Below are 22298 nucleotides of genomic sequence, written 5' to 3' on the forward strand. Positions count from 1 at the left end.
AAAAAGTGCTAATTGTAACGGAGCTTTTGCCATGAAAAAAATAAACCATGGCAAAAAGTCTACGTAATATTTAGGAGCCTATATGCCACAGAAAAAAATTTCCGTGGCAAAAACTCCATATATACTATGAACACAATTGTCGTTTTGTTTGTGTCAAAATTTCTTGGGAAAATTACATGATTAACTATATTTAGGTTTTTCAACCAATGTTTTACTTAACAAAATTGGGTAAAATTAAGTTTGGATTTTCAAAACTAGCCAAAACAGTGACCTTTCTTTTTTTTAACATTTTTACCCTAGATAATCTTGCCGTCCGTCCGATCAATCCTCTTCCTGCAATCCAAGCCAAAAAAACACCAACCTTGCTCTTGTTTTCTTCAATTCTACCTGCTGAATCTTTCGATTTCCAAGGTATTTTCATTTTTTTTTCTTTTCAATCTCTCAGCCTAGTTATCCAAGCTGAATCAGGATTCAATGGCAAAAACAGAGGCAGGAGCACCTTTGTGGAAAATTACTGAAAATCTTCTATATAAATTGAGTCATTGGAGCAGTTTGCTTAAATCGAATTAAAGGAAAGAAACATCAAATTTCTGGGTCTCTTAGCATCACAAAGAACGCCTCTGTTATTGACTGTTCTTCTCAAGATTCAAGATGAAAAACCACCAAACACCATGCCATTCTGGACAGCTGGTCCCACCATCCCACCACCCACCAGAGCTGAAAGGGGCGTGAAAACCATATAGAGAGAGAGAGGGGTGGAGGTGGTCTGGCGATAGGAACAAAAGTGAAATTGCGAGAAAAGAAAAAAAAAACAAAGGAAGAGTAGGTTGAGGTTGCAAGAAGGAGATGAAGAAATATCACCGATCTCCATGGGTGGTGGTGCCAGAGGAATACGTCGGACCTGATAGTTGCCTGCCAAGGTTATTTCAAGGGTAAAATCGCCAAAAACGAGGGCAGAGTCACTATTGTGGTTAGTTTTGAAAACTCAAACATGCTTTTATTTAGTTTCGTAAAATGAAAGATAAGGTAGCTACTTTTGTAAACGAAAACCTAAATGTAGCCAAATCTTGTAATTTTCCCAAATTTCTTTTGCTGGAAGATCGTGGAAGAGAAACTCTCTCTGTTTTGTCAAAAAGTGTGGGCAAAAGAGAGATGAGAGGAAACTTCCTCTCTTCTTTTGGTGGGTTTCTTCTTTCTCTCCGCTTTCGGTGGGTTTGTCTTTTATGATGAGTACCCACACTATTTGGATTTTCAACCGCGTCTGCGGGAATCATGACCAACGGGTCCTACACGCCCACAAAAGAAACAAATGATGGGAATCTAGTTAAAACATGAACCCAAATTGCAAACTCATTGAATCCCAGTTCATCCACCGGCACCTCTGGTTCCCACTTCTGCAGAATAATTAGATGGCTCTTAACGAGCCAGGGCCCTTGCTGGGTAGCACTCGTTAGTCGTTACCTCATCTTGACTGTGCTGTTGAATTAGGAAGAAACCCCTGACGTAGATGAACTCGCAGGTCATGGTTCAAGGTCCAACCCTAGACAGAGAGAGGGAGACTGTTTGAACCTTGATTATTCCCCTATTTGCACTCGTCAGCGACATCCAGCAGGAAATGTTATAGTGGGTTCTGCATATTGATTTCTCTACTAGACATTCTATGTGGAACAAAGCATGAATGGGAAGATAAACTAATCACATATTCACAGGTGAATAAAAGAGTTGACAACAAAGGTAGTTTGCCACTATTTAATTAAGGAAACCAAAGGAAACGACAAAGCTCGATTATCTAATTGTTGAACAACAGTCAACAGCACTATGCTTTTTTTTTTTTTTTTTTGTCCCCCCCCGTGTCCCCGCCCCCCCCCCCCCCCCCCCCCCCCGGGGGGTGGGGGGTGCCCCGGGCCCCCCCCCCCCCCCCCCCCCCCCCCCCCCCCCGCGCGGTTGGGGCCCCCCCCCCCCCCCACCTCCCCCCCGGCGTCGCGGGGCCCGGTGAGCGGAATCATATTCGTAAAAAACTGTTTGGTTACCCCGATTGAAAGTGAATCTCGAAAACCATTTGGTTACCCCGATTCGAAAGTGAATCCCTTTTACCTTAGTATCTATCACTGTTTGGTTACCATGATTAAGTGAATCGCTTTGTTATTTGATTTAATTAATGCTGAGCATAACAATTATTTACAAAATTCAATTAATCAACCATGAAGAATTCAATAAATCAACCATGAAGAAAGGCCGGTGCCTAACACTAGTAGGCTAGCAATTGCATCCACCGTTCCCGCATTCTCTCTCCTATTTTTTGTATTTTTGTCATATTTTCCTTTGATCTTCAACATATGCGGTAATCTCGTTTCATTCTTGCCGATATAGTATTGTTTGCGCGTTCGGTTTCACCGATCTGGAGCTTTGTAGGTTTTTTCATCGGGTAATTATTGTTCGGAAGACAAATTGACCGAGCATAGTACTTGGTATTGCATGATATAGGCGGTGCCACACAAATATATACTTAATTGTATTTGTATACTAGTATTGTATAGTAATGTTTATTGTGTTTGTGCATATATATTGTGCTTTGATTGTTTAAATAATGCTCTAGATTTCCAATTTTTTCTGTATCGGCTGATCAAGAAAGATCAGTTTAGGTGAGTTTTAGGCAAAACCAATAATTTCAATGTGTTTATTAGCATTAAATTATGTTAACACCAATTTGGGCCTAAGATGACCTAAAATACCCCTAAATGAGGGTTGAAATCGCTGAACTTCGTACCCTTTTTTTGGTGTTCTAATCCAAATAAAATGACAAATACATGGAGAGAAAACGTCTTGGTCTTTTTATTTCAATTTCTTTTTAATTTTTTGTGAACAAAGCAAGGATGCAATAGTGGCGATCTTACACCCCCGCTTGTTTGGACTTTTGAGTTCAACCTATGCAAATATTAGTCCTATGAACTACTAATGCAATCACTAGTCCCATCAACATAATTCTACTATAGGTCTTACATATTCCACATAAGTCAATAGCAATTCTATGCCCAAGTCAAAAAGTACACTAACAGCCCAATGCACAAAATAGATGAGGAAAGGATTAGACGTGGACTTGAGAACTATCAAACTACATGGAATGACCTTGAGAGGTTTTTTTGGTAAATGACCTAGAGGTTGAGACCTCCAAAATATCAATTTCATAATATAGTTTACATCAAAAGCTATTATGATTTCCTCCCATATCATGATACCCAGGAAATTTCATCGGTTCGAATATAAAGCAATGAATCATGCTTACACAAACATTGCGATTGCTTCTCTATTTTAAACAAAACGATAAAGCTTTGCCTAACTTTTGTGGTTTCTTCTATTCCCTTTTTTTAGCTGGTCCTTCCATCTTTGGGTTGGCCTTTTTTTTACTTTCACAATCACCTAACTTCCATGGGTACAAACATCCAAATCCAAAAATAAAAAATAAAAATGGATCTTGTAATAAAACAGAAAATGAAACATAAACGCTATCGACACCGTGCATGGACTTCTTCATTGAGACTCGCTACCTTCTTATAGGTAAACCACTTGGCAATCAAGAGATACACCGGAAATTGATGCGCTCGCCGCCAAGGCCGTAGAAGTAGTTGAGGTGACCCCTGTTTAGTTATCCGGTATCCAACCGAGGCTACCATGCCCAGTGGTCACTTTTGTGATTATAATTACAAGCAAAGTGCTTAATAAGTAGTTCCCTAAAGCAGTTGTTGTGAGTGATAGAGCTGAACTCAAACTCCTCATAGCATCAGTGCTGTTCATGAAGAATTCTATCCGCCCAACACAATGCCACTAGCCCATCTGGAGTAGCCGTATGATGGACTTGAGCTCCTCCACTTGGGTGATTGTGCGAGTCCCCATGGATTTTAAAAAATCCCCAAGGTATGAACACGGTGACAATTTTCTTTAAAGCACCAATATCTGCATTTGCTGCACCATGGAGTGGAGCTCGTGAGCTGGAAAATGTAAGGAAGTAGCTGTTGGTTGCACAACTGCAATACATGGCTTCAGGACTGAAATGTGAAATACATGGTGAACTTGTGACCCCTCCGGCAAGGCCAACTGCTAGGCTAGTCAATCGGGGTGAATGGCTATGTCATCGTATCTTTGTGTTGGAGATCCTGCCATGGGAAAACCGTAAGTAAATATGTAGAGAGATCAGGCTTCAAATTTTGAAAAAATCATGACACTACCTTTTGCTAGGCACACTAGGAACACAATGCTTAGCTACATCAGAGCCATTACCATTCAAGACTAGTGCTGATCTGCAAGTTGAACCACAAGCAAATGAACTTCAAAGCACAGTTGGTGACTAGCTGCTACATAAGAATAACAACTTGGAAACACACTTGATATGACATACGATCATTACCCAAAATAACTAAAACATAACAGATAATTCTCCCAATTCCCAACACATCCGTAGCTAGCTGCTGCTTTTTTCATTTATGTTCCATCTCCAAAACCTATTTGATTCTCTGGATCAATCTATAAAATTTATCAAGGAAATATAATTATAGAGAATGAACTAAAAGCTTTTAAGGGATATTCAAATCATCAACTAAAATCCTTGGTAAGAAATACGCGATAGAAAAAATGGCAATTGTCCAATATCTTCCCAGATAAGAATCAGCTAGAAAGGCTCCAAGCAGTGGTGTAACATAACGGGTTCCCGACCAATTTGTGACGTATTTGATGCAGCAACATTTCCTTTATTTAGACGAAGCTGAACATAGTTCACCAGATTAGTGCTCATGCCATAGTATGCCAACCTTTCACAACATTCGTTCCCTGTGACAGAAGTATGAAGTATTAAAGATGTCGAGTAATCGATGTCCAAATTCGATAAAAGAGCGCAAATCGGGATACCATGACGCAGGTGGGTAGAAAACCATACCAAGGATGAAATAACAAGCCTTCCATCTTCCGTTCCTTCTTAATACATGGATTTTTTTGGCTGTCTATTGTTCCATCTCCTGTATAGATTTTTTGGCTGGTTGGGGGGGGGGGGTTGAAGAACCCAATCTGTTGGCGGTTCCTCATAGATATATTCTTCTAGCTGTTAATGACTTTATACTATTCTTTTCAAATTCTAACTACAACATGATGAAATATCAACTTCTTTGTTTTTCCCATCATAATGTGAATTAAATGTGAATGCAAAGCAGAAAAATCATTCTTTCTATCATGTACAGTCAAGGAGATCTACAAGTTCTTTTTGATTACTTGGTTTGGACAGCTAGGAACCACGATTGGTTCTTTGTTCAAGAAAAAGTTAAATGACGGATAAGGTGAGATAAGAGACATGAGATTTTACCTATTTGTTGCAAACAAAAATACATAACAAGAAAGTAAAAACACCCACACACATAAGAATAAGAATCCATGATAGAACATTGTGATTCGGTTTGACAAATTTCAATGTGCACGTGCTCGGTAGGGGCTCCACGCAACACCCAAATTCTTCTTGTTCATGATGTCATATGATGCTGGCTGTAGAACCCTCATCCTTTGTATGAATCTCAGACATATTATCTAGCCAAATAAAGAAATTTGGATGGTTACTACCACTTGGGCACCTATAAAATTTTCTACCTGGATTTTTCCTAGTTCTTGAAGTCATTAGGATCATCCTCCCTTGCCTACAATAGCACAAAGGAGGCTGTTGTTCCATTCCGTTGAAGTTTGATCTTCACAATAGTAACCTCCCATCACTTCACCCGTAAAACAAATTCAGTTGGTATATATCAAATAAATAATACTTTAAATAAGAATGCTCCTCTATAGATATAAAGAGACTCCCACTGGTGATTCCCTTTCCATACCATAGGCGGGGAATTAACACCTTTACTCACTTCTTAAAGGATAATAGGAACCTTTACAAAATTTTGATTACATCTCTTGAGGATGATAGTGGCCTTGTAATTGATCTAGTTTTAGTTTATATTAGGAGTTCAAAGTCAATTACAATAATATGGAGGGATTACCTATCGAGAGTGTGGCATATTACCCCGCTCTCATTCTAATGATCTGATGTAAATCGTGTAAATCAGTAACATTCCTAACTACCGCCTCTCATTCTAATGATCCGATGTAAATCAATGTTTGGGCTAGTGTTCGGGATCTTCTCAAACGAAGCCAAAATGAGGGTTTAGACCCTTGCTATTTGGTTGAAATGTAAGTGGACGCATTGTGGGAGATATTTTTATCTTGGGATTGGACAATCAAAATAGGCTCAAACTAGGATCTAAGCTCCCTACGGTGCTTAAACAAAAGCTATGTATTGAATAAATGCTTACTTCTAACAAAAGTTATGCATTGATCACATGCTTAGTTATAACAAAAGGTATGCATTGATTACATGCTTACTTATAACAAAAGCTATGTATTGATTACATGTTTACTTACAAAAGCCATAAAAACATAAATAAAAACAAAAATAATAAAGAATGAAAGAAAGAATCTATTTCTTCCCATGACATAAACTAACAAAATAGGAAGTTAGTAAAACTCAAACTGGGAAAAGAAAAGAAAAGAATAAGAAAAAAAAAACAACCCGCTTTAATAATGCAAGGCGGAGTGTGATTGTCACTTGGTTAGTGGAGGGCCAAGATATGCTGTAAAGTTGATCTCCAAGCAATATTTATCTCATGGAAGCTCTAGTCATGCTTCCTTTCCTAATAAGAAAATAAATACAAAAAGATTGAACAAGAGATAGAGAACATGGTAGCAGCTGGTATACCCAAAAGGTATAAACAAATTAAAAATTGAAAGCAAAACAATAAGCATTTGTAGAAACTGCTAGACATATATAAAGGTAGAGTCTTCATAACTCATCTAACTCACTTGGAGGCCATGAGTGCCACTCTTCCAAACGTAAAAGATTCTCCCCATTGGAGGATTGATTAAACCCATCAAACTTATATTACAATATTATAGTTCAGCTTCTAAAAGTGTTAATACCCTAAATTAAATCTTAAAGTCATGTTATCAAAACATCATGATTGTTTGGGTGGTTCAACAGCACTAGACATTAGCCATATTTATCTAAGAAGTACTTGATGACGCTGGCCTATCCTCCTCTTTTTCGAAGTAGTGCATTCCTGCCGGATTTGATTTCCAAAGAGGTCTTTTGCACGCAGCCAGTCTCAAGTCAAGGTCTGTTGCATTAATGGCATTTTGTAAAAGTTCATCCTTGTCTTCACCTTCTCGCCTTCTCATGAGTAAATTTCACCATGTCTATGAAAGCACAGAGATATTCTCCAAGGAACCAATGCTTTTTCAACTCAGTTTTCTTCTTCTTCTTTGTGGGAATCATGAGACCGCTCATCACCTCTTGGCCTACCTCGAGATCGACTACTTCATGTGGTGTAGATTGGGTACATGACATGTCGTGTAGTAGTCCGGCTGAACTGGAGTTGCCAATCTCATTGTCATCCAATTGGATGTTGAACTCATAGGCTTCATGTGAATTCGTGGGAGTCATTGAAGTAGTCTCGTGCTGTTCCTTCGTGCCTTGCCATCTCATTACCTAGGCGGCACAACCTCTAAGTGAATGGGCGCCCAATGGTCCTTCCGTATTTTTGCTCCTTCTTCTACAAATTCAAATTATAAAATTTCAACTTTGAATCAACTATATTAACACTTCACATTCACTCACTTTTTTCTCGCTAATGTGCACAGCGATGAGGAAAGTGTTTTAATCTATAAAAATTGATGGTTTGTGAATATAGTTGTTACCTTTACTTCAGACCAAAAATGTGGGGCAGCTTCAAACCTCTTCTCACTTGGATTCCATCCAAGTCCACTTTGTTTCTGCAAGTCTGATAATGCTCGCAACCTAGTTTTCCAAATCCTAAAATGGTTGCGGCATTGCTCCCAATCATAATTCGAGCCATGCTTTTCAGATATTTGTCTACTAATTCCCAACCAATGCTCTTTTTCGAGTCCATTGTCTCCCTGCCCTACCACTGCCATGAATTTGTAGGAAAAACTCTAGTAAAGAAAGAGACACTTCTATAGGCCATGAGGCTATGTCTCTTCCTCTTGAATTTGTTGTATTTTGAGAGTCCATCTGGTAAAATCATAATTGAGGGACAAAAGTAAATACATATGATGCTTTGCTAGTTATGATCAATCAAAATACATATGCTACAAACAAAATTGCAGCAATCATATGATGACACTAGTATTCATGATCAGTTGCAATTCTAACATTTGAAGCTAACATTTGAAGCAATCAAATGTTAGACATGAAATAATACCACAAAGTCTGAGACAAAGTAAAACAAAATAAGGTACAATCCAAAGTCAAACTCAAACAGTTGGAGTCATACAAATTGAAGTACATTAAAAATTTAATCATTTCATTCGACTCAGTATCTGATCCCATGTCTTCATCATCTGCAGCATTTGTTGTTGCATATGCATTCCACATCTGTATTGCCAAGTCATTCCTGAATGCTTCTGCATCGAATGACTCTGCATGGTTCTCTTCTTCTTCATCGAAATCACTACTTTCCTCATCTTCCTCCAACCGTGGTGCGGAAGAGGAAGGCATTGTTGGCCCCGACCCCTCCCTCGACTCCTGAGCAAGCCATTTCCTCTTCTTCCAATGAGTTGTGGTTTAAAATGTGGTTGTGAAGCAGTACACAAGCTATCACAATCTTAACTTGAGTTCTGAAAGGAAACTCCGCTCGAGTTGCCAATATCTTAAAGCGACTCTTCAACAAACTAAAAGCACCTTCAATGACGTGGCGTAACCTTGCGTGCCTCAAGTTAAACAACTCCTTTTCATTTTTGGGTCTTAGATTTCCCCTCTTCCATTCCTTCAGATGGTACCTAACATTTCGATATGGCCTCAAAAAACCTCTTTGGTTGGCAAAACCAGCATCAGCAAGATAGAATTTACCATTTGGAACAACTAATCTTCCATCTCCGTCTCTATGGAGAGCATCATCCAAAATGCGGGAGTCACATGCAGACCCTTCCCAACCAGCAAGTATATACGTGAATTTTTTGTCATGGTCGCATGCGCTAAAATGTTTTGTGTAATAAGACCCTTCCTATCTCGAAACCTCCTATGTTTTTCAACAGTACCCAAGCTGGTATATGAGATCCATCAATGGCTCCAACGCAATCTTTGAAGAATGGGTAGAAGCTGCGATGGTCACCTGCTATCTTCGGATGTGTGGTGAGACTAGGGGGTTTTAAAAGCAACGGGTGCGTTTCATCATTGCATTTAACACTTTATTAAAGTGTCGACTCACTGTCTCCCCAGAATGCCCAAAACGGCTCTTTAAAGTCGAATTCTTAATGTGGTGTCCAAGACAATGTAGAAACATCGTTACTTGTTCCTCAACTAACACCAATTTGTTGTCTTCTAAGTGCCCCGTCGTACGCAATAAATTTACCAAGTGGTAAAAGGATCTTTGGCTCATTCTTGTTTCTGAACGACATGTATGCTCGGTGCCACCAATAAAACGTTGGGTTTCAAGAAACCCACGTCGGGCATCTACTCGATATGGTTGCCTCTCAACGTATGTTATTCTAATATATTCAATGATTGTGAGAACTGCTGTGTGCCACCATAACAAGTATCAACTCATCGTCATTCATGTTGATCTAGGTGAGGGTGCCTTATCTAAATTTATGCCCTAAATACATGACCCACCAACAAGAATGAATACCTTATTAATAGCAAAACATACAGATTAATAATCATTCAATCAAAATCAACCAATCCACCAATGATAAACTCATATAACCCATGTGTGGTTTTCAAATCTTATCCCAAAACCCACCCTTGTAATTCAAGCTTTCTAGTGATGCATGGTTTAAACCAATTGTCTATATATAGAGAGTCTCTCCTTGTTTGAAAAACTCATTAATTCATCTCTGCTTTGATAGCTAGCTAGCTGAGAAGTTACAAGTTCGCAATTACATAATTTTAAGTGTGAGGAGCAAAAAAAATATGGAGAGTACCCACAAGCGAAAGGTTTCATGGGAGGTAAGCTTCTCATCAAGTCTTTGTTCAACAAAACAGATGCATAGCCAAGGGATATTATTGTTTAGAAATAAGTCAAAAAACCCTGCATTAAGAAACAAAAGAGATGGCCATTCTTCTGGATTTTGCATGTATAAGAAGGAAGATTAGTTCCACATCTAATCAAGTCTATGAACCATAATGAGCCAACGAGTCAACGAATCAACGAACTCATTAAATTGGATTTCTTAAACTTATGCAAGCGGGGAATAAATTAAGTGTCCTAAAGACCATGTGCATGATGCTATAGACAATTAAAAGGAAGAACGAGGGTTTCTATTCTTTTTGTGTGTCTAATTATTTATTATTATTTTTTTTTGGGTGGGGGGGGGGGGGAGCGTTCTGCATTTGTAAAAATTTAATTTTCATGGACACAACTGAAACAAATATAAAGATAGAAATTCACACCATATTGAACAAATTCACACGCTCTATACATTTTGGTTTCGTAAGCAACAACTGCTTATTCAAAACATAGAATCAGGATAATGGACTAATTCATCTTCAACGTCTAAACAAAAAGAACCAATATTGATATTCATGTGGAAGGTCTCTAGTCTCTTTGTCATTGTGTACACTACTTAAATCATATCAACATGGATACGGTGGGAATATATCTCCACGGGTATGCACACAAAAAATAATACATATCAACAAGATGTGTGGTGTTATGATGACCCATCCGCTATCTTACTTTTTCTCCTCTATGTATTTGTTTTTCTTTCCCTTTCGCTTTTTCATGGGATTATCCATGCCTCAGGGTTTTACTAGTGGAACCTCCCCATTGTAAGGGTTGTCCCCATAAATGGCATGTTCTTTACCTCTTCCATGCCAAATGCTCCCTTGCATCTAATTAGTTCCGTCCTTGCCACAACTCATAAGATAACTAATCTGTTCACCTGTTCCACCCCACCTTGTTGTTGTTTTCCCTTATCAGAGTTCAACATTGGTTTCTCCCACTTTCCCACTTCTGATACTATTGCTACAATCAAATTCTTATATGGCTCTTTTTGTGATATTACTTGTCTCCTACCAACATTAGTTTCTCCTTTAGAAGCTTACTGCGCAGAGATTTTAAATCTGGACTATGGGAGGATGCTGACTGACTCAGTAAAGCACCAATCCACCGATCTAAACTTATGTTGTAAGAATAACAAATAAAATTACAAACACATTATCATTTTCAATGAATGTTTTGAAAATTACATGTATATTTGATAGTTTAGTTATCACCTATCATACAAAATATAAGATGCACCAGCCAAACCAACAATGGATCGATAACACATTGGCTTACAGATAATCTGTTCGGCTATAATGTTCCTTTTGCTTGGTTGATGAGCTTGAACCTGCCTCCCACCGTGATCCCACGGCCGTGTTGCCCCCCTCGCGATCCCCCCCCTCTTGGGCCCTCGCTGTTGTCATTTTTGTACATGACTCATACTGAACCTCTTACCTAAGACTCACAAACCTTCACCTCAGCTGATCTTCCTCATCACCAACACTCAGAACCCCTCAAACAACACCCTAAAACCCTTCTTTTTTTCCAACGGCTTTGTCCAAACATGTACTTACTCTCATCAATACTTACCCTGATGTCCCCTTGCTGCCCTTTCTTCGCCCTCCTCTCGGCCCCTCTCTTGTCTTTCCCTTCTTTGTTCTCCTCCCTTTGGAGCCCCCTTCTATCTATTTCCTGTGTTCTCAAGTGGTCAATCATTTATACCTCTTCATGTGTCTTTGCCACCTCTTGGTGTTTCTCCTTCTTGAACCCCTCAAAAACGGGACTCCTTTTTCAGGCCAAACACGTGGTCCTTGCTGGACGGTCATTATCCTACTTCCAACGCTATGTACATCCAAGCGGATTGCTGATACAAAACCCAAAAAAAGTGAAGAGAGGTCTTCAACATCTTCTTATCTCAAACTGCAACTTCCAAACGCCATGGTAGGAAAGACCCAGGCTTCCTCTTCTTCCTCATCCAGGTCCAATGGATCTTCAAAAACTTATGATGTATTTCTCAGCTTCAGGGGCGAAGATACCCGAAAATCATTCGTTGGTCACCTCTACCATGCCCTGAATAGAGAGAAGATCAATGTCTTTATGGATAGCTACAAGCTGTGGGAAGGAGAAGAGATCGGAACAACACTTCTCAATGCAATCCAAAATTCCAAAATCTCTATTCCTATCTTCTCCAAAGGGTATGCCGATAGCAAGTGGTGCTTGATGGAACTTGTGAAGATATTAGAGTGCCACATATCCAAAAATCAGCTTGTTCTGCCAATATTCATCGATGTTGATCCTCGTGATGTTCGTCATCAGACTGGAAGATTCGGAAATGCGTTTCGAAAAGCATTCGAGGAAGTATGATCTCCCTGTGGTACAAGGTTGGAAGGATGCCTTGACAGAGGTAGGGAAATTGAAGGGATGGGTTCTTTGTGGAGTCGAAAATGGGTAAGTCTCAGTTCATACCATTCCTCCCCCTCCCTCCCTCCCTCCCTCCCTTTTTTTTTTATTAATTAAGGTTATCTGTTTGTTTTTTTGTTCTCACTTTAACATCTTCACTTTTCTTTTCGTTTCTTGACTTGTAATTTTCCTTATGATTTTAAGGCCCAAGCATAAAACTATTTGTTTACCTATGTTGTATTGAAGTGGGAACTGAGTCTAATCTGCTCTGCTCTCGAAACTATTTTGGTTTGAGCGGGTGCTGTCTTTCATGATGAGTGCTTTTAAGGTTTTGTTTATTTAATATTTTTTCTCTCCTTTTCATTTCTCAATTTTCTTATTGACTTTCTCAAGTTCTAGCTATTTTTTGGGTCGGGGGGTGAGGGGAGCAAGTTCTAGCATTCTTATAGATAAAAAAGGCAGCACATTAGAGAGAGGATTTATGTTTTTTAGTGTTGATTGAGATGGAAGAGTCATAACGCCTAGAATTATTTGGGTAAATGTCACAATGAAATATAGTGAATCTTGTTATTTGGATCGAGTGGGTGATTTATATTTATATTATATATTTTACGAAAAATAACCAAACCTATTTAGAATTGTGATTTACCTAAAAACCTACTTATGAATTGTACAAATAGTAATCAAATATATATAGTTTGTCTACCATATTTTATTGTCACAAATGACTATTCAAAAATAGGCAATATACCAAATCATACCAAAGAGAGCCTAAGCCTATGTATTTTGTTTTATTCTAATTTTTATTTTTATTTTTTTATTTTTGAGAGGGGGAGGGGGGTCACATGTCTCCTTCTAAAAAAATAGCAAAAGCGTAAGAGCTAACTTGATAGGTCTGGGAAGGAGATCCCCCAGATGGCCAGCCAAGAGATGGCCTTCCAACACCCTATTTGTCCTATCGAGAGGTACCCATGGTGTTGAGACTTAGGCCGTGTTGTATGTGGTTGCCTAGCCAGTTGCACCTTGTGTGTGTGTATATATATATTGCCAGGCAAAAATCCTCTGCCTACATAAAACTAGGCTAACCCATAAGATGAGTTATAAAATATAATGTCACATTAACTTATGCCAGGCAAAAATTCTGCTTGTATAATATGGGTTAATTTCTTGAACCGAATCAATGTAAAAAATACTAGTGTTATAACTACGTGGAATGCCACAATGAGATTCTAGAAGTTTGTTCCAAATCTATGGTTCTTAGCAAAACTGAATCTCATTATAACTGCATGAAGATGCTGCTGAAAGATTCTAGATAATAATTTGATGCAACATCTGAGACAAAATTTGTAAGTATCACCAAAGGACCAAGGGCAATATCGTCCCCCAAAATACAAAAGTGTCATTTCCTATCATTTTTCTATTTTTATTGATGTTATGACAAGTGTGAAGTTATTAGTGTCTTTAGATTATAGACTATGTTTAATATACTTAATACTCAAATTGCAAGGCAGAAGAAGGAACTAGACTTCTTTCAAGAGATCAGAAAACTATTATAGAAAAAGACAGACAAAATTTATGGTCTCATTATAATCTTTAAAATTTTTATGCAAGGCGGAAGGAGCTAGACTTCTTTCAAGAGATCAGAAAACTATTATAGAAAAAGACAGACAAAATTTATGGTCTCGTTATAATCTTTAAAATTTTTATGCAAGAAGAAGAATTTGTGTAAAAGCCAATTAAGCTTACCTGATATAAGTCCCAATAGAATTTGGTCCATTCTCATACAAGATAAGTTCAGCAAATGGAAACCACCTAAACAGATTTCTTGACCCCCAATTTTTTTTTATTTTTCCTTTCTTCACAAAGTTTCTTTTAGAGGTGAGCCAACGGGGAAGTGCAAGGATTGCGCCAGTCGAACACGGAATAGGACCCTGTAAGAGATTTAAATTGCATTTTTGTCATATAAGAAAATGATTCAAATTGTGTCTTGGTCTCAGAAGGAAGTAATTTGAATTGTATATATCTTTGTTTCACAATGAAGTAATTTGAATTATGTCTTAGCCTTACAAGGAAGTAATTTCAATGCAATAACAGCTTTTTGATTGATCCCTTATTTTTCTTTGGTCTTCATTATTTGAATCTCTTACAAACCCCACCATTATGCTGTGGAATCCATGTCCCATGGATGGCTAGAGTGATTCCCTCAATATCCCAAGTGGATAGTAGAATTGGACTCTATTTTTCTCTGGGGATTGATCAGTCAGTCAAACACTCCTATGATTCATGGAAACACTCACAAGATGTACACACGGAAGGCAATTCTGCTTTACAAAAAGTAGCGAAGTATGAAGAGGGGCATATGAATTTAATGAATGAATTATAAAAAACACTTTTTGATTTCTTCTCGGTTGTGTTCTTGTATCAGATCCTTTTGATTACCACCTGCACACTTCTCACATCATGTCATGAGGTTTGAGAAAAGGATATTCAAGTATATTTTTCCAAAAAGGAAATGAGTAATTTCTAATTCAAATAATTTTGCATGTATGATTTTGCCACTTCGAATAGTTTTCTTGAGGGATTCATGCTTCAAATTTCTGCAACTATTAATTTGTCTCATATGTTCATAACTAAAGTTTTTCATTCAATTGAGAACTAAGTTCTTCATTTTACTGGACGATTGCAGCAATGAGCCAAGGTTAGTCGAGCTTGTTGTTGAGAGAACTTTAAGAGAAATAAGCAACAATCTCTTGAGTGATGCTAAATATCCCACTGGACTAGAATCCCGAGTCGAAGATATAATAAAGTTATTATACACTGATGCTAAAGATGTTGAGTTTATTGGAATATGTGGCATAGGTGGTATTGGGAAAACCACTATTGCTAAGGCTGCCCACAATCGCATCATTGGAAGTTTTCGTCGGAGTTGCTTTCTTGGAAGCATTAGAGAAGAAGCATCAAAACCTAACGGGTTGGTTGCCTTACAAGAGAAGCTTATCTATTGCGTTTCCATAAGAAATGTTCATTGTGGAATACCGAGTGTTGATAGGGGAAAGGAACTGATAAAAGAAACACTCCAAGGAGAAAATGTTATTCTTATTCTTGATGATGTCGATCATCGTTCCCAACTCAATGCTTTGGCTATTGATTCGAATTGGCTTGGCCAAGGAAGTAGGGTCATTATCACTACAAGAGATGAGAAAATCTTAAATGTGGCTAAAGTTGATGAAAATAAAATATATAGACCTAAGGAATTGAATAATGACCAATCACAAAAGCTGTTTTGCTTGTATGCCTTTGAAAAGGATGAACCTCCTGAGGAGTATATGGAGCTTTCATGTGTTGTGGCTAACTATTCTGGAGGGTTGCCATTGACTCTTGAGGTGTTGGGCTCCTTCCTATTTAACGAGAGAGAAAAAGATGTATGGAAAAGTGCAATAGATGATTTGAAGAAGTTTCCTCCTACAGAAGTCTATGAAAGGTTGAAGATAAGTTACAACAATCTAGAAAATGATCAGAAAGCCATATTTTTGGATTCTGCATGCTTCTTTGTTGGATGGGATAAAGAAACTTTAATTTCCCTTTGGGAAGCTTGTGGATACAATGCAAAAGGAGCATTACACGTATTAATTAAAAGGTCTCTTCTAAAATTTGAATCAAACTTTTGTGAGCATTCTGGGCTTTTCATTGAATGCATGAAGATGCATGATCAAGTTCGTGATATGGGAAGGAAGATTGTCATAGATGAAAGCTTTGCGAAGCTGAGTAATCGTAGTAGGTTATGGTCTCATGATGACATCCTTGAAGTTTTAGATGGATACAAGGTAAGACCTAAGCACCTACCCCTCTGTTTTTCTCTCACACTTTCTCAAGCTTATATCCTATCATTTAAGGCGTATACACTAGTCTGTTACTAGGGTCGATAAACATATTTTAATTCTTCGCACACTTGGGAGGAAAGTTTGCAGTATTTGGTTACACTGTCTGCTGATTTTTATTTTCAGTTTATTTAGTATCTATCCTCAATTTACTTTGTTTTGCTTTGTAGGGAACTAACCTGGAAGGTTTGATCCTTCCCTCTAAATTCTCAAGAGATGTTTATTTAGATAGTAAACACTTTAAGGAGATGTCCAGTGTAAGATTTCTTGACATTAGTTCCGCAAACTTCAAAGGCAAGCTTTTGTGCCTACCATCTGCTTTAAGATGGCTCAGGTGGAAGAATTGCCCCTTGGATATTCTTTCAACCAACTTTTGTCACAAGTGGTTAGTTCATCTTGATCTTTCAGGGAGCAACATCAAACAAGCTTGGAAAGCAAAACCTCAAGATGAAAACAAGGTATATATAATATTTGAGAATTTTCTATTCTGATTTTGCTGTTAATTCCTATAGATAGTTTTATAATGTATTCCCTTTGCATGTTTGAAGCAGCTCCAAAACTTGAAAACTCTCAACTTGAGTGAGTGTAGAAATCTTTCGAATTCACCAAACTTCTCATGGTTTCCTTGTTTGGAGCAACTAACATTTGAAGGCTGTAGATCCTTGAAAAATATAGATGACTCCATTGGAATGTTGAGTGGGCTCAGAAGTCTTAATCTTAACAGGTGTTCATCAATTAAGCAGTTGACGAAGTCTATTGGTACTTTGAAATCTTTGGCTGAGCTGAGATTGAATCATCTAAAAATTGTCCAATTGCCTAATAGTGTTGGAGAATTGGATAAGCTTGAGGTACTAGATGTTGCGAATTGCAATGAACTAGTGTGGTTACCAGGATCAATGCGAAGAATGCAGCGTTTGCACACAATTAGCTTAAGAAACACTCATGTTCGCAGACTTCCTGATGACTTTTCAATGCTTAAGAATTTAGGGGTGTTAAACATTTCACTGGCGATAAACATTTCACCAGCGATACAGTACCCAAAGGCTGATGTAAATGTGAGGATGGTTAGAAAGGGGTTGAAACGTAATCGCTCTGGTTACTCAATCAATTACTTAAATGAATCCTCAGGTTTGGTTGGTTTGGAATCCCTCGCAGAGCTTCCGTCAAGTTTAGTTGTGCTTAGTTGTGAAGGTCAGGTTTCATTGGAACAATTTCCAGATTTGTCAAAACTGAAAATTTTGAGGATTTTATGTCTTGAGGGTTGCAAAGTGCTAAAGGGCCTTCGAGGCCTTGAAGGAATGGAATCCTTGGAAGAATTGAACGCCCACGAGTGCTATAAGATGACACATACTCCAAGGAAGCTGGTTGGACAGGTAAGCTCCTCCTTTACCATCTGATGTTTTTAGTCCGGATCATCCGTATGATCCCATGACTGGCTTTGACCACAGAAATAGGGCTGAGGCCCATTGGATTTTCATTTTTCATTAGTTGTTAATATTTATTCAGTGGCCTACCCTTATTCCTGTGGTCAAAACCTGTCAACGAAGCGCATTGTGCTTGCGCTGTCAGGGGTTATCCTGATTTTTAACCTATTACTTGAGGAGTCCGGATCTGCGATCCCGTCGGGGAGCACTCCCGACGGCTTTTCCACCCCAAAATACAGGGCCTAGGGGTGGGTAATGGGAATTTTTTTTTTAATAATAATTTTTCAGCTATGGGGCCCACCGATTTTGTGGTGGAAAACCGTCCTCTATGCTCCCCGACGGGGGTGATGATCCAAATTCTTACTTGAGAGCTAATTGGAACAATGATTTAATGTTGACATCTCCTTTCCTTTGTACTGACTTGCAGGGAACACTTCGATCCAACCGGCGGGCATTCCAAAATAGATATTCCTTGATTGCTAATGATGGGATCTCTAATAAGTGTTTAGTTCTATGCATTGTTTTTGAATTTAATCCTGAACTGGATTGGCTAAGAGGTTCTTTCCCGGATGTTGATCTTCATATCACAGCTTATATACACCATCAGAAGGATAAAACAATCAGGTGTTATCATTCAGTGAAGATTGAGGAATCTGGGTATACCAGTGAATGGGATATATTATACTTTCACTGTTTCAAAGGCTTTGACTGGTTTGGGATTCCATTGCAGGGAAAAGATTGTATTGATATTTTAGCTATTGAATCTCAGATTGACATATGTAGAGTGAAATTCTGGGAGGTCCTTTTTGAGGATAGGGAACTTGACCAACAGAAGGCTAATGAAAATTCAAATACCATTGTGGCAGCAGATTTCTTCGACTGGCACAATTTGAATGATGTTTGCGGAGTAGATCCTCTTCATTGGAGATTATCATCTTTGCCGCGACTGAGTTCTGTTCCTCGGCAATTAGAAGAAGTAGAGGAAACCAGTAACTGCAATAGAGCTTGTTTTGATTACGAAAGTGACAATGTTTCACAAAGGGTGGAGTAGGAAAAAGATGAGGAGGTTGACTCAAGGGCATGCATTTACGAAAGTGACAATGTTTCACAAAGGGTAGAGGAGGAAAACGATGAGGTGGTTGACTCAAGGGCATGCATTTACTTCGTTCCATTTTATGTTCTTTTGTTTTGTTTTTTCTTTTATTTATTCTTTTAGTGTTTTTTTTTTTTTTTTTTTTGGTAAGATTCTTTTAGTGTTAGATATAACAAGAACACAAACATTGAAGATTTTATGTTCCTGAATAATTTAATCCATATAGCTTTTTATTTTTCAATTTTAGTTGAATACACAGGATGGCAATGCAATTAATGGATAGCCTCTTCCATGAGAAATAAAATTAATTTTCATCTTTCAAGGTGAGTTCATTTAGGATGATACTGATGGAAATTTTGTCAATGTTGTAGGTAATGTAAGATTAATTCTAATCAAGATCACATAGATCGATTAAAAACACTAAATAATGATATTACAAGGTTATGAAACAAACCTTATTTGGGATCCATTGGAAATGAAACGTAGCAGAATCTTTTTCTTAGTCTCTTATGAAGAACAAACTATGTATTTGATACCAAGATCTTCTCATTTAATCTCTTGCCTTTTCACTGGCTTGATGGAGCAATGGATAATGTATAATCAATTAGGGTTAGAGGTGGGACCTAGAATCTCCTTATATAGGAAAACCTATTAGATCTTTGAATTAGCCCATGCTATCCAATTCATATTAGAATATCAAAACAAATAAGGAAACCAAATCAAAATCCAATACAATCAATAATGCCAACCTTATGTGAAATTTTTATTAATGTTCTAATAGATAATAGACAATAAGAAGAGTAGCGATCTCCATGGTCATGGCTCATTTGTTGGCCAAGGCCTAAGGTCCAAATTTTTCAAAGCATTGGAAATCTTTGATCGGTCCTTTGTTGCTTCCTACTTGTTTACATCCGTTTAATAGTCCAAAAAGTTCTTCCTCCAAAAACTTATAAGTATGCAAAACACCTACAACCATCCCAATGATATTCACATTCTCTAAAAAGCATACACCCATCTTGACCTATTCAAAGAGAAGTTCACAGTCTACTCAAATCAAAATAAAACTACTCTTCAATTTGGCAGATAGATCAATTAAGAATTTTAAAGAGATGGTTGAGGATGTTTTATTGAAAGTGAAAGAATTCATTTTTTCAGTTGATTTCATTTTGTTAGATACAAAGTTATTTTCAATCAAGGATGAGATCCCAATAATTCTAGGAATGACCATTCTTGGCTAATAGTAATGCATTAATCAATTGTCGGAATGGCCTCTTACGATTGTCTTTCGAAAATCAAATTGTGGAGTTTAATATGTTTCGGATAGCGAAGCAACCACATATGGAAAAAGAAATCAACAAGCTTGAGGATTTTTTGGATTTTCCTGGTGATTTGATTACTAACTTTGATTATTGATTTTGATTTTGAATTTCAAGAATGTATGGATATGTTGGATGATGATAATAAAAACTTCTTTTTTGAAGTCTTAAGTTTTCACATACTTTTGGAGTCTACTAGATCCCTATCCATTTCCATTCCTAAGCCCTATATCATTAAACCTCCTAAGCTAGAATTGAGAGATTTGTCTTCTAATTTGAAGTATGCTTTCTTGAGACAAGATAATACTCTTCCTGTTATTATTCCCTCTGATTTAACTTTTGATCAAGAAGAAGAGTTGATCACACAATTGAAACAGAATAAAGATGCATTAGGTTGGTCTACGATTAATATCAAATGTATAAACCTTCCATTGAACAACATCATGTTCACCTTAAGGAGGTAGATGCCAAACCTTATAGAGGACCTCTATATTGAGTATTTTTTTCAGACATAGTGAAAGTTTTTCTTGAAGTATTTAGCGAGGATTTCCTATTCATGGTTTCTAATATTTGGAGTGTCTTCCCCATATTAAAATGATATTGGAAATTTCTAAAGAAAAGACCAAAGTTTTCCATGATAAGTGCATCCTTGGAAAATGTATAACTCTCCTTTGCCTTGTCCTTTTTTTTTTCTTTTTTCTTTTTTTCATGAATGCATTGAGAACAATGCATTACTCAAGTGTGGGGGGAATTCAAGCTTATTCAAGCTTCATTGTAGATTTTTATTTTGGCTTTTGGTTAGTGTACACACCCTTCAATTTCTCTAATGTGTGAAATGAGAACAATTTTGTTAGCCATCGTGAATACATAAAAACCTTGTTGAAAGGAAAGTAAATTATAAATATGTTGAGATAAAACTTTTCTTAGAAAAATAAGAGGCCCTTAAGTTAAGGTTTTGGACCATCTATGGGTTTTGTGGGTTCTTATTATTTTGGTTAAGAATTGAGACAAATTTTTGTACGACATGACCCCCTCCCAAAAAAAATAAAAAATAGAGTTGAATTCCTTGGAACTAGACAGAACACTCCGACTTAGGAATCGAGGTGAGTTGATTAAAACTCTCAGGAAGGGGATTATTGAAAAGAACTCTAGCATCACTGTCTATAGGGCATATGCGCAAAAGTGAAGCTATAGAGTAAATTGCGTTTCTAGTGTTTGCTCTACCACGTTATTCAAGCCAACTATAGTAGAGTGGAGTGGAGTGGAGTTCACTACTCAAAAAGAAAAAAAATTTAAAAATAAATGCAAGTGTCATCAATGCCTTGGTAGAATGTCTAGTAAAAAATACTTCAAAGCCTTAGTCCTTGGACCTTTTATACTATGAGTGGTTTTGCTTAAAGAAGAGGTATACTTGAAAGATATAAGGTGAGTCTTTGATTAATATATATGCTTAGTCTCAATAATTAATATGGGGTAATAAAGTTCAATTGTAGGGGATCTTCAATCAATGTGAGGAGAATTGTCATAGCTATTGACCGTGTATGAGTACCTACCAATTGTCAGAGTTGGAATTTGCAATGTTTTATTCTAAATTAAATTGGAATTTTGGGAGTATATTCTCTACAAACACCCACGAGGCAAAACTTGTCCTCTAAGGGTAACCTAGGGGTTTAAAAGGCTTGTTGCACATGCTAACTATAACCATGATTCCTACGAAAGTAAGTTAGGATTTGATTTTGTTGTATTAGTTTATTTCTTGCATTTGTCTTTTTTTTTTTTTTTTTTGATGAACACATTTATGTGTGAAATCCTCGGGCATAAAACATGCATTTTACACACTTAGAGTGAAGTTGCCTTGGGTTTTATGTTGTTTTTGTAGATTTTAGAATTTTTCAAGACTTAAACAAATATTTGGAGTTTTGGGTATGAAACGTGCAATTTTACATGTCAAGAGGTCCATCAAATTCTCAAGTGCAAAAAGGGCTTGATTTGGAGCATGATGAGCTAGAGATACAATTATGGGCCAACTCCAAGAATATCTTAAAAATAAATAAGCCAATTTTGATCTACGGTTGAGATTAGTTAGAATTTTATCTTTATTATAATTAAAA

At 37.4% G+C, this 22298-nt stretch overlaps 1 pseudogene; it reads right to left on the minus strand.

The window, feature by feature from the left end:
• Positions 1 to 3778: 3778 nt before the first annotated feature.
• LOC149005649 (protein ANTAGONIST OF LIKE HETEROCHROMATIN PROTEIN 1-like) lies at positions 3779 to 11792 on the minus strand (annotated as a pseudogene).
• Between the last annotated feature and the right edge of the window lie 10506 nt (positions 11793 to 22298).

This window comes from Hakea prostrata, chromosome 9 (assembly GCF_041222555.1).
Source record: "Hakea prostrata isolate BN-2017 chromosome 9, UWA_Hpros_2, whole genome shotgun sequence".
In the NCBI taxonomy this organism is placed as follows: Eukaryota; Viridiplantae; Streptophyta; class Magnoliopsida; order Proteales; family Proteaceae; genus Hakea; species Hakea prostrata.